The sequence below is a fragment of the Lonchura striata genome, chromosome 20 (genome assembly GCF_050655825.1).
Source record: "Lonchura striata isolate lonStrDom1 chromosome 20, ASM5065582v1, whole genome shotgun sequence".
Lineage (NCBI taxonomy): Eukaryota > Metazoa > Chordata > Aves > Passeriformes > Estrildidae > Lonchura > Lonchura striata.
In genome coordinates, this window is record NC_140722.1 from 12439815 (window position 1) to 12454661 (window position 14847).

The 14847-nt window shown below is 44.8% G+C and overlaps 1 long non-coding RNA gene across 1 annotated transcript in view; it reads left to right on the plus strand.

Annotated features, from left to right (window-relative positions):
* Positions 1-14847, plus strand: part of LOC146765739 (uncharacterized) — a 16763-nt gene continuing 1916 nt past the window's right edge. Inside the window, exon 1 of the long non-coding RNA XR_014949699.1 lies at positions 1-14569. This is a non-coding gene — a long non-coding RNA (uncharacterized LOC146765739). The remainder of the gene's footprint in view (positions 14570-14847) is intronic.

Here is a 14847-nt window from a genome sequence, read left to right on the forward strand (position 1 = left end):
GGGAGAGTGGGAGCTGCCAGCAGCACGGAGGCTGAGCAAAGCCAGGCTCTCAGGAAGGTACTGCAGTGACATTCCCACAAGAGCTGGGAAGCAGCAGCCCTGCAGAGCAGCTGGAGCTCCCACTTACACCTTCTCTGGGTATTTTTTCATGTTGCCTGGAACCTGCCTGTCATTAGGACTGCAGGAAATTGAGGGTATCGATGCACTGTAGGTGCAGTTGTAGTCATAATTCTGATTATTTGTGCGTTGCTTCCAGGGCGAGATACCATCAGCGACTGGGAGGGGAACAGGGGAGATGCTCCCAGAGCACAGCAGCTGCATCTGCTCTGTGTCACACACTGTCACGGTCTGGGGACATTGTCAGAGCTTCCTCAGGCACAGGCTCCTGATCAGTCCCAGCAGTGAAGTAGCAGGTTTTGGTCCATCCCTTGCTCGCAGCAGTGCAGTTTACACCCTCAGTTAATGAGATCTGAGGCTGCAGCGGAGCGTTTCCTCAGGGCAGCTACACGTGCACACGGAGCGGATTTTAACGCTCTCCTCTGCCCCATCACTGTGGGACGAGCTCAGAAGCAGCAGGAGATGCCCCATGGCCCGGCAGCCCACCCGTGCCCTGCTGGTGCCGAGAGCCGGGGTCCTCTCCATGTCACCAGTGGAGTCCTCTCCATGTCACCAGTGGAGTCCTCTCCATGTCACCAGTGGAATCCTCTCCATGTCACCAGTGGAGTCCTCTCCATGTCACCAGTGGAGTCCTCTCGATGTCACCAGTGTAGTCTTCTCAATGTCACCAGTGGAGTCTTCTAAATGTCACCAGTGGAGTCCTCTCGATGTCACCAGTGTAGTCTTCTCCATGTCACCAGTGGAGTCTTCTCCATGTCACCAGTGGAGTCCTCTCGATGTCACCAGTGGAGTCCTCTCGATGTCACCACTGGAGTCCTCTCGATGTCACCAGTGTAGTCTTCTCGATGTCACCAGTGGAATCCTCTAGATGTCACCACTGGAGTCCTCTCCATGTCACCAGTGGAGTCTTCTCCATGTCACCAGTGGAGTCCTCTCGATGTCACCAGTGGAATCCTCTCGATGTCGCCAGTGGAATCCTCTCGATGTCACCAGTGGAGTCCTCTCGATGTCACCAGTGGAGTCTTCTCGATGTCACCAGTGGAGTTCCTCTTGATGTCACCAGAGGAGTCCTCTCCATGTCACCAGTGTAGTCTTCTCGATGTCACCAGTGCAGTCCTCTCGATGTCACCAGTGCAGTCCTCTCGATGTCGCCAGTGGAATCCTCTAGATGTCACCAGTGCCCCGGGCTGGCCGTGCCTGGTCCTGCGGCACCGCATCCCTCCGAGTGTCCACCAGGAACAAAGGCAGAGCTGCTGCTGGGGCTGGCCAGCTTCAGTGCCGTCCGTCAGCTGCTAATGAGCCCCAGTGTGTTAGCACCAGCCTCATTAAAAGTTAAAAAAAGAACGACGCAGCTTCATTCGTTTCTCACCGTTTTGGCTGTTATTTCATTCCGTGCTTTCACACATCTGGTGTGTCTCATCAATCCAGGTGTCTGCTTTTTCTTCCTCCTTGCTAATGCTGCAGTGCTCAAGTGCAGGCACAAAACGGAGCGATCAGGAATTTATCACCTTCCTTCATCTGGTGCAACAACAGAAAAAAACCCTTGGCAAATACAATGTTCCTTCTCATCCTCCTAGCGTGCTGTGTTTTGCTGTTACTTCACTGTCATATTTTTCAACTTCCCAATGTTTCTGTAGAGTAAGGATTAACTCTTTGCCTGGACAGAGCCAAAACACATCAGCCTGGAGTGTCCAAGGAAAAGACTTGTGTTTGTTAGGACAGACAGACAGCTGCCCTTCACCCAGGAAGATCCTTCTGTGCTGGCCTGGAGACCTGCAACCTCCACTGAACCAAGTGGAAAGGCACAAGTGAAAGAACAGTGGAGTCAACAAAAAAACACCTTGAAGTCTCATTTATAAAGCCCTCCTGGAAGTGGAAAGCATTCGTGATGCCCCTTGCTGATATTACTACTGAAGAAAATTACAAGAGAATGGAACAATGAAGGCAATGAAGTCTTTTCATGGTAGAAATAGTTCCATATGGAAAAAAAAAAAATAAAAATCTTACATTATACAAGATACTTTGGTTTCTCTTCCATTTAAAAATGTGCTTTTCTGTATCTCAAGGAGTGTTTTTCACTGGGCAACAAAGGAAGTTTTGATGAGCTTTGTTAATTTTTGCTGAGGACATCTGTGCTCCCATTATGAAATAGCTCTTCCTACAGCCAGCACCAGCCAGGCTGCAATCTTTCCAAAACACTTTAGGTGCAGAATGCAAAATTGACCATCACTCAGCCTTCACATGGGCTGAATTAAATTCCACTGAGAGCAGCAATACCCTGGAGCTGGAGCAGAGAAGCAGAGGAGGGTGTGGAGCCTGCAGAGCGTTGCTCCTGAACTGCCTCGCTCACGCTGGGGACTTCAGCAGGGCTCGTTCCTCTGCAGCACTGACACTGCACAGACACCAACTCCCTTTGCCAGAGTGTAATTAAGGCACAGTCCCTGGAATAATTCCCTTTCCTGTGTGGGAGCAGCAGGCAGCTGCCAGGGCTGGGGAAACCCTGGGAATTGGTGTGATCCAGGGCATGGTCTGACCACCTGCATTGCTTCAGCTGAACATTTCCATCCATGTGCTGAGGGGTGCAAACATATTCCAGCATTCTGACTGAACTCTGGGTGGGAGCTCTGCTTCACCCTCTGATTAATTCCCTTTAAAGCTAACAATAACATAGAAGGAGGCTGAACACAAGTACCAGCCTCCAAACAGCTTGTAATGGCTTTTTTGGCAAATAATCATAAAGGGCTCTGTGTTTTCAGAGCTACAAAGTTCATTCACAGATACATTTGGCAACAGAAATCACAAACCCACCATACACTCTCTGCTGGATTATCTACTACAAAGTCCTTAGCCAAAGATTAAAAGGAAAAATCACAGATGCATTTCAGCTTTCACAGTTTAAGTAGCAAATGGCTTCAGCAAATAATTAACATGACAGCAAAAGGATTTGCTGAGTAAGGCAACATTACCAATATTACTAGATCAACTTGTGTTCTGCCTTGCTAGTTAATCCTGCCCTGATTATTACTAAGGATATAAACCAGAAGTCTTGTGCTGTTGTACCTCTGCTGTCCCAGCCTCCAGCCTAGTTTGCTCTGAGCTGGGTTGGTACAGGATGAATAGGTGGAAATATTTAACACTCCATAGCCATTCCTCAAAAGCATTTGAGTTATTTTAGGTGGATCCTGCCGGCCTCTGTGAGGTTACTTAGAATGTTCTTTTAAGTCTTTTTACTCAGCCTGTTAAGCATTTAAGGCTACATTGCATAGAGACTGTGTGCATTCATCTTAAACTCAAGGACTAGACTTTTGAGCATTAATAAAAAAAAAATCTGGTTTTTTTTTTTGTTGTTTGTCTGTTTTCAATGTGGAGAGCAGTTCTGCTCTGACTAGTTGTTTGTATCAGGAAGCAGAGAAACTCTAATTTAGGAAGGATGATCCTACAGCCACATTTCAAAGTACTTGTTCAGCAATACAGTCTGGATTAAAGTGAAACATAAGGGATCAATAGTTCCCATTTCAGAGAAAATGAGGATTATTGGACAGAAAGCAAATCCCAGCCTTTGGTTTGATGATTGGAAATGTATACAGTAAATGTACCTGCAAAGCAATCGATGGACACAGTTTGTGCTTTCCATCTGAGAACTGAAGGGCAAGGAATCAGGAACAGCTCCCTGTGAGCTTGTTCCCCCTTTTTGAAGCAATGAGAACGATTGTGTTGGCACAGGGACACTCCTTGCACCTCACCTTCATCATAAATGTTCTCATAAATGTTTTCTCCTTACTCATAAAACATGCATGGTTTAAATTGTAGTCTATCATATATAACTTCATTTATCCTGCTGAAACTGTAGCATTCTTACACTTCTTGTACATTAGTGTAATTTAGCACGGAAAGTTCTCCTGGAAAAGAAGAATAATTTTTTCCGCTCTTCTATTAGAAAAAAAAAATTACTTTACTTACTTTAAATTCTATTAGCTGAGTTTTTAATAACTGATATGAACTTGCTTTCCTGTGTTTATTATTTTTGGAAACTTATTTTGAAGAATAGTCTGTGCAATATACCTTTGGTTATTCTTTACCCTTAAAGAAAATACTCAGTAAACTTGGTACATGAAACAATCGGACACCATGAATATATGACCTAATTTATAAGTGTTGCTTTTTTTGGCACAAGTTACCCCTCATTGAAAGCAGCACCCTGGAACTGCATTGTTAGGTTGGCAATACCCACTGCAATGAAGAAGTAGCTGAAATCTGTGCTTCTCCATCCCATTAACAATCCAAATTTTACAGCCCCACACTTTGAGGGAATAAATTGGCAATAAAAAATTGTTGACTTAAAAACCTTCCAGTTGCTATTTTATTTTAACCTGGCTTTTGGTCAGTTTTGTGTCTGAAGAAACAAAATCAGTATTTCAGGGTTTTTCCACGTGCTATTGATTAATTTAATATAGAGATATTGTTCATCAAAGGTTATAAACTCAATTCTACTTTTATTGGTTATGCAATAACTGCTCTGATTTCAATAAAAGATGTTTTACATTTGGGGCAGAAGAGAAATCAGGAAAATGTGCTTCTCTGTACTTTAAAAAACAAACCAATCCCTTTCTCATTATCTAAAAGTCAAAGTTTACTCAAAGCTTTTTGTTAATAGATTTTATGTGCATTCATATCAACCTCTCGCTACCTCCGAACCTTTCACCTCTTATCAGAGCATTTTCCCTTCAAAATGCACCAACAGTCCACATTCCCAGTTTGCCTTCAAACTGCAGGGAGAGGGTCTAGGACACTCTGATTACAACAGTTTTCATAAAGAGATAAAATGCTACAGTCACAATCAAAACTAAGCAGCAGGGAAGTCAAGTTCGTGCTCAAGGCTGTCTCACAGAGGCCCAGCAGAGCTCGTGGAATGATGGGGAGATGGCTTTGAACCAAAATACCTCATTCCCAATATCAACAGCATTGCCAAACAACTGTGGGATTTCTTGTAATGCCATCACCGTCCTCAGCTGGAGTCAGCTCCTGTTTCAGAGCTCCAGCACCCCACACAATGCCCTTTGTTTCCTCTCTCATCTTCCTACTTGATGGCTCGTGACCAGCGGCGTCCATGCCTTGCGTAGTTCCCCATTCCTTCCTGCTCACGGGAACATCCTGCTTGTCCCAGGCTTCTTGCAGGGCTGAATACCTCCCCAGAGGAATTCCTCCCTCCAGTCACTCAATCAGTTCTCATCAGCTTTGGCTTCAAACCACGCTGACTGCCCAGCTCTGGCACAAAGAGAGGAATTCCACGTTTTCTCACTCCCCACTCAGGTGAGCCAGCCTCTCAGAGAAAAGTAAAACTGTGTTTTCATTCTGGTGCTGTACTGAACTCTCCCTCAGCCTGAAACATGTGAGGAACGATGTGAGGGACAAACCAGAATTATTTGGCAAAGGCACTGATGAGATCCCTGCAGTGTGACGTGTTCGCTGCCAGCCTCTGAGGGCAGGCCACATGCATTTATTATTAAATGCATCTTATTAAATCCTCGGAGCTTGTTCCACCCCTACCAGTTTATCACAGCCCAAGAATTTGGCTTTTTAGGAGAGCCTGAAGCAGGGAGTGGCCAGTGCTGGAGGCTGCAGTGAGCACTGGTGTTGGGAACACTTGTCATTTGGTTTGTCCACAGCACTTCAATGCGGGACGTGGAATCCAGAGGGGAGGGCTCTTTATAGCCAAGTGAAACTTTCTCCTTCCTATGCTGACTTAATTAACTGCTGGGGAAAAGAGCCATTTGCTGATACTGAAGGAAAGTGCAGCGATTAAACTTCACCTCCATTTTCTGATAGTGCTCAGACCTCACAGTGTGCTGTGCAATGCCCACACAAAGCAACTCCTGCCCCCAAAGCCTTTGCAACCTGGACTCCCTGATTTACACCTATAAAAGCTATGGCCACTGGGACAGACATCCTCTCCAAACCAGGCTGCCTTTTTGACTTTTGTAGTTTGTAATGGTCCAAGTCTCTCTCAATACCACACCAGGAAAGGTGTTTCTTGTGTACCTCTACAATTTCTGTGGGAAAAATAAGGTGCAAGTGTGGTTTAATTGCATCCACAGTCTGTGCATCCACAGTCTGACTGTTGCTAAGGCAACTTGTGATTGAGAGACATAAGATAAACAAGAATCTCTCCAAAAAGTGACAGGGAATGGGCACAGGAAGGAAACAACACAGTTCCTCCTGGTGTGGTGCTCTGACCTTCTCTTTAGCAGCACAGGTAAACATTGTGCTAAGCAAAGGTTGTAACCAAAATGTCCTTAGGACAGTTTTACAAATGTCAGATGTGCAAACACGAGCATTTGATCTGTGGACACAGGTACCCAGCTTGGCTGGAAGCTCCACATGTGCTCCTGCAAACCCCTCAGCCATGCTTTGCTCAGGTGCTGGAATGGGAACAGGCTTTTGGAACATGGAACAGAGATGGAAAGGGTTCCTTCTCACAGACCTTCCAGCCTAACTGGGAGCAACACAGAGTATTGCCAGGACCATACCTGGCTCCTGAAGAAGAAGTTTCTGCTGCCAAGAATGTTCCTTTGGTTTTAGCAGTCACTCAGCTTTCGCTGGTTGCTGTTTCAAGCATTTGAGAAAGAGAAGTGATGCCATGGAAGGTAGAAGAGAAGATATTACTCGTGTTCAGGAGCAGCACCTGCTGTTCAGGACACCAATCTCTGCATTTTTGACCTCAGTTGCTAAGTGACAATGTTTAAGGCAAGATAAGTCACCTGCTCCAGGGGCGTTTGCAGCCACACATGGGGATAATTATAGAAAAGGTGTCAAGTCAGTATGGTGAGAGCATCACACCCAACAGATTTATTTTCTTCTTATTACAGGTGGGGACAAACACATCATCTTCTTTTGGAAATCCTTAGTCTGCTGCTTAAGGGAACAGAAGTTAAATACTGGAGGTATTTCTGTGCTGCCACATTGTCAATTCTCAATGGCAGCATGGTGGCATTTGGAATAAATACACTCTGCTCTTTTGGTCCTGCGTGGCTCAGCACCAGGGAAGCAGGGAAACCAAACCAAGAGTGTCCATTAGCACAGATTTTCAGAGGGAGGAAAAGCTGTCACTTCTCGATTGAGTTTTGTTGAGGAAAAAAGAAAGGTTTTGTGAGCTGCAGTTTCATTTGCACCACTGTGGCAGCCTGAACTCCTGATCCCCAGGCTGGTGCTGAGGCCTCCAGGAGCAGCAGGGCTGTTTGACCTTGCCCCGAGGTTGGAGCCTTATTTTAATCACTGAGAGGTTGCTGGAGCAATGTCACAGGAGGGCCAAGCACTACCAGGCTCTGCTGTGTATCAGGCTGTGGTGTGCACCAGGAGAACAAAAGCCTTTCAGTGGTTTTGGGGTTTTTCTTTTGCACTAACTTTCATCCTTCTATTTTTGTTTGGATTTCTCTATTAAGAAGAGCTGGAATGTATTTTCCAGTCAGCCAGAAGTAATTTCAATGGCTTCTGCTCCAGTCAGTAGGCTAAATAATCCATTAACCTGTATGGGATAAACTGGGTGTAAAAGGTTCTTTAAAACAAAAATCCTGTTTAGATATTTGTGACAGCCAATGGAGAGGAGATGGATGAAGGAAATGGTGAGAGGACCTCCAGCAAGGTGATGCAAACAGCCCTGCAAGCCTCAGGTCACCCAGGCTATCCCAACACGAGGCACATTTTGATTCTGCAGTGAAGCCTTTCCTAGTGCCTCTCTAGGTGGGATTGATCAAACACTTCATGTTATCTGCAGCAGAATCTCACAGATGTTTCCTGGCAGGAACCTTAAGGAGAACACCAAATGTTTCAACATCACATACAAAGCTGGTCCAGAGCCAGCCCTTTACGGTGGTGCTTTGTGTTTGCCTATAGTGTTGCATGTGCCTGTCAAATCCGCTTCCTGTTTTGGATATCAGATCTGGGGATGGAGAGCTTCCAAATGCTGGCCAGCTCCAAAGTAAGCTGTGCCCCACAAAAATAAAAACAAGCATACCAGAAGAAGCATTAATACTTGGATGAATAATTGTCTCTCTATTATTTCCTGACTTGCAAGCTTACATGTGTTCTAGGAGGGGGCAGTTTTAAAAGGCATAGGCTCAGTTCCTGCTGGCCAAAGAGATTAAATTCTCCTGCTCTCACAGCCTTTACATCTCACATGCCAAAGTGAAATCCAACCAAATACACGTTAAGAACCATCCTCATCCCTTCTGACATTCATACAAAGGACTTTGGGTTAGGTTTGTGGGCTTGCCCTTTGCTAGAGGGCTGAAGACAAAGGGAATTTATTTTGCTATCATGGAAGGATTTCAGACAGATGGAAAGAGGGGTGAAATTTCTTGTGAGGGATGATTCATGAAGAAAAATGTTGGTGGGATACCCAGTCTTGGGAGAAAAAATGCGACAGCCAGATGGAAAATGAAGTTGTATGTGAGTTTGGATGCCCATAACAAACAAATGGCTGGTGTTTTAAACACCAGGCCTACAGCCAGTGTCTCCTTGGCTTTAGTTTAACCTTACGTCTTCAGGAAAAATATTTCCCAATTTGTAATCTGGATTTATTCATTAGGGCTGGTCTGACAAGAAATTTTAAAAAAATACAATAGAATAAAATAAAAGTATGTGACTAGCTGAAAAAAAAGTTTAGACCTAAAAAATTTAACATTTCTCATTTCTTAAGTACTTTCTGAATCAAATCTGAGTTTTCTGGTGACTTCCATATCACTGAAGTTACACGTTTATGTCATGAGGACAGTGTTTGTAAGACACTGAGTTCAGATAAAGTGCACACCTAGTTTAGAGCAGCCATTGCCTTAACTTTGTTTTCAACCAGTTGGATGAAACCAATCCAAATAAGACAGAAGAAATGTGAGGATTTGAAGCAAGCCCAAAGCCCACTGAAGGAAGAGCAGCATCTCCAAGATGCAGGTGAAACAGCAGCATCTCTTTGTGTGTGTGCAGAAAAATGACAGCAAAAGGAGAGGGTGCACCCTGGCTGACTACAGCCCGGGGCAGGGAAAGGCCAAGGAGCCATTTCCAGCAGGAAAGATGATGTGGGGAGGTGGAAACAGCCCAGCAGGATGGAGAGGTGTCTGCACAGGCAGCCAAGACCTGCAGGGATGAAACTCTCTGTCCTCCAGGAGCTGCACCCAGAGCTGCCCTCACCCAAAGGGACTGAGTGGATTTTAACCAGACATGTGCAATTTTCCACTCTGTCCCTCCCAAACTGCTGCTGCCCAGCACACTTCAATGTACATTGAAAATTATTTTCTTCCAGATGTTCCTACTTAGAGCTCAATAACTGCCTTCAACTGTATGAGCATCACATTAAAAACACTTATAAAGGGACTAAAAACATGGACTTGTGTTCCATTATGCTGTGCTTAACTGGTGCTAAAACATGCACTGAGACCAGCACACACAGCACTTACAGACACAGCTCCCTCGGATTTTGTCTTTCCAAATCATCCACAAAACTCTGGACTCCACTGATTTTTAGATTGTTTTAGTGATTTTTAACTGGTTACCCCTCTGAGGCTGAGCATGGAGAGCAGGACTGGGCAGGAAAGCACAGGGGAAATATTTACCACTGGGCAAGAACCTTCTGTTACCTGTGCCCAAAATGATCATTGTCTATTGATTTTTTTTCTGATAGACTCAGAGATCTTCAAACCCATTCATGCCACAGTGCTGAAGAATGAAGTGGAGCTGAAGCAGCAGAAAGGATGGGAGCCAAAGGCAGCATCAGGGGTGAGATGCCAGGGATGGATCCCTCACCTGCTCCCCTGCTCTGTTCTCAGCCTGAAGAATCTTTCATCAGTGGCAGATCACATCCCTTCCCATCAGTCCAGGAGTGAAGAAGCAGGCAGGATACTAAATGAAGTCCTCATTATGATCACTGCCCTGTGATCTCTTTCTGAACAGGCCAAAAAACCCAAAAGCCAACCCACCTGTCACAATATGCACACGATCAGAGTGGGAAAAAAAAATCTAAAAAAAGATTTAAATATAGTAACACTTAATAGTTTTTAGGTTGTAAAGGATGTGAATCCTGTGTGGACTGCAAAGGTGGTGTCAGTTGTCCTAAATGGGCACTGCTGCCCTGGCAGAGGGCTGGTCTCAGTGGGGTGTGTGCCACACTCAGGGTCTGATGCTCATTTTCACACTGTACATCCTCTCTGCGGCCTTTTAGGGGAAATTCAGCTTCTGACAAAGTAATCTGGCAACAGTTTGGTGCCCTGAGTGATGGGTAAGTGCAAATACACCCTGGAAATTCAGAGGGGTTAGGGAAGGGTGCAATTTAGGTGACTTAACTCACATCATCCTTTTAGTGCTCATAAATCAGCCTGAGTATCCCAGACTGGGATTATCACTGACTGAGTCAGCAAAAGCTTTCAGGAAAGATTTGGTTAATATTCTGTTACCACCTCACACCTGCAGGGGTTAAAAGTTCCATTATCCCCTGCTCTGATTTATTTATTCATCTGAGCTAAAAATGCTCTTTAGCAATCTCACCCTCTTGTTCCTAGAAAACAGAAATGATTCATTTGAACTCTTTTTTTTTTTCCTCCCACCCCCATGGCTCAGGATATTTCATGTCAGTGAAATGGAGGAGTCAGAGGTGTTTTATCTGTCTGCCTTGTGATTTGCTTTGTGCTGTCCAAGCCAGAAAGAATTTCTATTTCATGATCATTCTGAATCACAGGAATTTCTGCTTCAATTCTGTCTTTGGCTCTGCCTTTTATTCTTTTTTTGTATGTCATTTCATCTGTTCCAAGGCCAACAAAATCCTTCTGGATGACAGATTATTTCTCAACAGGTAGGTTTTTCCTACTACTGATGAAGATTTTCTTAGTATTGAAGTGAGGAACTTTACAAATTAGACATTTTTAAAGTAAAATGAATGTCCTTCAGTCCAATGTTAGAGTGGACTAGCAAGGATAGAAGACTTGAAACATTTTGTTCATGAACTGTAGGCAATTCATGGACTTGAAAATGAGAACCGAATTGAGTAAAAAGAAAAAAAATATTTATTCATCCTAAAGTTTCACTGGCTTTCAAAGCAAGATTTGCTTCCAGAGTTTCAAGCCATTAAGAATGTCTGTTGGAACCATCCCCTATACTTAAAAAATCTGTAGATTCCTCTGAGACTAATTATAGACCAAAATTCCATCTAATTTGGTTTCTTCCTCCCCTCTAGAGAACAGTAGCTGTCAAATATTTTCACAGTTTGGATTTTTTCCCTGGGCCACTAAATTACATTGTGCCTTCAATGCAGGAGAATCATTTGTTCTGCCAAATATTGTTGGGATTGAGGGTGGTTGGCTCTGTGCACTTTGATCTCATCCAGTTGCTGCTTCGTTACTGCACAGGTCAACCCTGAAGGTAAATTTCCATTTATGAAGAGAGGAATGTTTTCCCCTCCAACTGTGATGCATGTTTGCAGTTAAATTAAGTGATGCTGAATCTGGTTTTGTCTTAATTTTTTTTATAAATCCAAAATTTACCTATTTTCTTTTTTTTTTTTCATTAAGTACCCAAACTCTGATTTGAAGGTTTCTCTCAGCTTTGTAGAAAGCTCAGTCACACAGCTCAGGATCACTGTCCTGCTTCTCCTGCCACAGCACACAGAGACCAGAGTGAGAGAGACACTTCATTGCCTTCAGCTGAGGGCTTTGCTCCACCTCTGCAGACATGGAGGGAATTCCCTCTGATCCACAGACATGGATAAGCTGGAACAAGTCCAGAGGAGGCCACAAAGATGCTCAGAGGGCTGGAGCTCCTCTCCTGTGAAGACAGGCTGAAAGAGCTGGGGTTGTTCAGCCAGGAGAAGAAACAGCTCCAGAGAGATCCAAGAGCCCCTTCCAGAGCCTAAAGGGGCTCCAAGAGAGCTGGAGAGGGACTTGGGACCAGAGTGTGCAGCCACAGGACAAGGGGAAATGGCTCCAAGTTGAAAAAGGGCAGATTTGATTAGATATTGGGAAAAAATTCTTCCCTATGAGGGGAACCACCTCACCCCTGGAGTTGGTTTTCCAATGAAGCTGTGGCAGCCCCAGCCTGGAGTGTCCAAGGCCAGGTTGGGCAGGGCTGGGAGCAGCCTGGGATAGTGGAAACTGTCCCTGCCCATGGCAGGAGGTTTGGAACTAGAGAGGCTTTAAAGTCCCTTCCAACGCAAACCATTCCATGATTCCCCCTTCCTTCATGGAGGACTGGTCCAATCCTAAATAATTCCTCCACGAATATTTCAGACTCATGGTCTCATTGCTGGCAGCCTCCCCTACACTAAATTCTCTCTGGTGCCTGGAACAGCTGCTTATTCCTCCAACTTGGGCCTTTGAGATGTAAATAGTGTAATCCGACTTCAAGAGGCAAGGAAATATTAGCAGAATTTAATGTAAATATTGTATAAATCATCCCAAAATAGCACGGCCACGGGATCAGCCAAAGACACTAACTGAAAGTTAAACAGACTAAGTAAATATAGACTAAATATATTCCCCTCCTGGAATTGCCACTGGAATGGATCCAGACAGGAAATAGGTTAAAATACAGTCTTGTGGCAGTGATATTAAAAAGCCATTGGCCTGTTTGGTGACATTTATAATGAATTTTATGTACTCCATACATTTTTAATACACGCCGAGTTAAATATTATCAAATCTATAAAAAGATTATGGAAAAAAATGTCTGGTTTCATATGGGTGGACGCTGCCTGGAACTCTCTCTGTGGGTTTTGTGTAAGAGAAGTGTTTGAAAGAAAACATGAAAGGGAAAAATAAAAATCCCTGCACAGCAGTTTTGGAAAACTTTTGCTTTCCCATCCAGAGCCCAGAAGACATCACATACCAAGGCAACAGAATTTCCAAGACACAAACCACAACGGGGACGGAGGAGGGAGATGTACTAATTCCAACCCTTACACATGCAAATGGAGAAAAATCAATTTAATTGCCTAGAGTGCAGCTTCAGGGTGAGTGCAGTGTAATACAGGAGGGCTCTTTGCCTGGATGGATGTTTTCCAGCTGTAGTAAATGTGGTCTGAAGTAGCTTTGTGCACAGGTAACTAGAAAATAAAACATGCCCTGATTCACCTGCAAACACCTTGGAACACGGGTGCTTGTCTCGATGACCCACAGATTAATTTCCAAAAAATCTACTTTGTCCAGAAGTTCATCCACATTACAAACAGGATGGGATTTCTGTGCCTCCCCCTCTCACAGGTCCCAGGGAGAGCAGGGGGTGGTGATCTCTCCACACCCAGCTTCACACCAGAGGCTACAAGTGAAATCCAACACACCCAAAGGGAACCCAAATCCCCACTGCACCTTCCCAGGGTCAGAACTGCCCAGCAGAAGTTAATTCCTAAATATTGTTTTGCCCAAATCCATCTTTCTGGAGCACTAGGTAAAACCCTGGTGATGTATCTGTTGCCAGTTCCCAATTCAGACAGCACAGTGCCAATATGGGATAAAACACACTGTTGGCTAAATTTCCTCCAGGCAAAACACAACAAAGGCAGAAAAGGCCTTTCCTGCAGTAAGGTTTTCAAGCTGAACACATCACAGACAGGCTTTTCCCTGGCTGAGCACCAACTTCACTTTAACAAGCAAACCAGCAGATGAGCCTTGTCCTCCCAAATGTATCTCCACGCATTTCCAGCAAACTGCTGCCCACAGGATGTTGGGGTCACAAGGTAAAGAGCAGGGAGGCTCTAGACCATGGCAGAGCCACTTCTTAACTCACCTGCTGAAGTGTCAGCTTCCCCTGGGCCATCCTGGGAACAGCAGCACAGCCCCGAGGAGGAAATGAGATCTCCTGAAGAAGAGCATGAGCTCGTGGTTGCCATCCTCCTCCTAAAAGTGCTGGGCTCCCAGCTGCAGAAATTTAAGCTCAAAGACCTCCTCAACAACCCAAGGAGGCACCTCCCTGGCTGTGTGACCCTGTGCTTGCCCAGGAGGGTATCTGGGGACCTGGAGGTGAAGGTTGCTCAGGGCTCTCCACAATGAGGTCCCAGGGCTGGCAGAGCCCTGCAGGTGCTCCCTGCCCAGCGTGGGAGTGTTGGAGTTTAAAGTTGTCCAACTTTAAACACACTTCAAGTGCAGCCCTAAATCCAGAGGTCAAAGCTCTGGTGCCTGGGAGAGCTTCCTGTAAATAATTGCTGCTCTGCCCCATGGAAGGACCTGGGGAACTTTCTGTGTCAGGGATGCTGGGACACACGGTCAGGGGCTTCTGGATTGGCCGTGGTGGCAGCTGCAGGGACAAATTCCAGCTCTGCTGCTCAGCATGAGCTTATTCGTATTTTCTAGTGACTCCACATATTAATTTCTATGTATTTTCTATTTGTAAGGCAGTTTTGGGATCTCCCCTTTTGAAGATTGCTCACCAGGATACTTCAGGGCAAAACCAGGAGTTAAAATTGCCCAGCACCCAGAAACAGGTGAGTAAACTAAAGAAACTCAAATTCTCCTCATTAGGGGTTAAGAAACATTGGGAGCTAAATGGGAATGATCCCAGTGCAAGCTCTGTCAAGAGGAAAGAGAATAATTTATTTGGCAATTACAGCTCACAAATCACTGTCTTGTGTAGGTCCAAAGCTTGTGCTCTGGGGAATAGACCTTTTATCAAAACAGAAGGAAATAATAATGTACATGAGGAACAGCAAGAGATTTTATTACAGATTTGAAAGAGCCTTGATTTTTATTTTGTATCTCTGCT